Raw genomic sequence first — 1,625 nt, 5'->3', positions numbered from 1 at the left:
AAAATGTGCACAGTTCCCTGCTTGTGACTGGGAGCGAGAATGAATAAATGCTTCAGCGTAACAGCAATTCTGTTCCTTTCAGCACCGGAGTCAGACCATTCCAGCCACTCCGAGTCAAACGCTTCATCCATAAGAGGGCAGTGGCGTACATCAGCACACACACACACACAGAGTTGTTTTGGTTTTGTTTTTTTTTTACATGGACTATATTTGTTTGAAAATTAACTACTGCTGCTGCTCAGGAAGTAACATATTTATCTGATATTCTTCAGAATGATTACTGCTTTGGCTAGTATCCCACAATGTATTTAGTGTTTTACAGACTTTACATACAACACTATCAAAGACCAGCCCTGACAAAGGGCTAATCTTTTTATCCTGCTTGCCTGAACTTTCATCTTGCTTCCCTGGTGCACCACCTGTATTGTAAATTCCTCTACCTTTTAAACAGATATTTTACATTCCTTAGGCAGCACACTAAGTTTAGACAACAATAATTGTGTTGCTTACAAAACTATGCTGGCAAATTATTACCGTGCAACCTTGAGACCTTTTGGAAAAGCTATGGCCAAAAGGGAAATCCAACTGTGAGATGAACTTTGGTTTAGACTCAACAAGTCCCTGTTTTAGACATACTGATTATCATGCTTTCTGTAGTGGCAGCGCTGACACAGCAAGACAACAGGAATACTATGAGACACATGAATATTCTTAAGTATCAGATGATTATACCCTTCTCTGCTATTTATGTTACGATACTCCCTGGAAAGCACAGACGCAGACCAGAACCCCATCTGTATCAGTTTTCCTAAACTCCAGAATTCATGGGGGAGGAAACCTTATTTCTTAATGAACTGTAGATATTTAGCCCTTTCAGGATTTCTACTACTACTAAAAAAAAAAATTAAAAAAATTAAGAGATGCATTCAACTGTGAGCACTTACTTGGAAATCCTAATAATCACAGAATATCATTACCGTAGGAAACAACCAAACCAACAAATCCAGAAAACAAGACACTTTGTCACGCTTATCAACTTATCCAACCTACACAAGCCATTAAAAAGAAAAAAGAAAAAGCTTTTTATATGCACACAAAATTTGGTAAGAATGACAACAAACTTGAACAGCTCAAAACTCCACAGGAGAAGGAAGCTTTCGGATTGCTTCCTTCTTGAGTTGCAGCTGACAAGATTCTCTAGATTTGTTCACCGTCCATAGACAAGGTGCCTCATCTGATTTAAAAAATGAGGTTTTTAAATTCCCTTTTGCTATTTTCTTTTATGCTAATTTTCATGTACCTTAAGGTTTACTTCCCCCTTCATTCCCGGGGTCTTGTAAAGAAGTATTTTACATAAAACCCCTCCAAAGCAAGCGCTTCACCTGAGCTGTCAAGAGAGACACACACCAGTCTGGGGCATCTTCCCACCTCACCCGATTATTTAATTGAGCAACACTAACAAATAACCCCGCGTCATCCTGAGAGAGGCACGTACGTCCGAGATTAATGCTTCATGCTGCATTTCGACCTTAGCACAGAGCGGTCTGCAAAGCCCTGAGAGGGAGCGCTGCCGCACGCGAGGGCGGCACTGGGTCCGAGGAGGCACCCACCTGTCCCTCCCGCCC

This window comes from Egretta garzetta, unplaced genomic scaffold (genome assembly GCF_000687185.1).
Source record: "Egretta garzetta isolate BGI_Z169 unplaced genomic scaffold, ASM68718v1 scaffold593, whole genome shotgun sequence".
Taxonomy (NCBI): Eukaryota; Metazoa; Chordata; class Aves; order Pelecaniformes; family Ardeidae; genus Egretta; species Egretta garzetta.
This window is presented reverse-complemented; position numbering follows the sequence as displayed.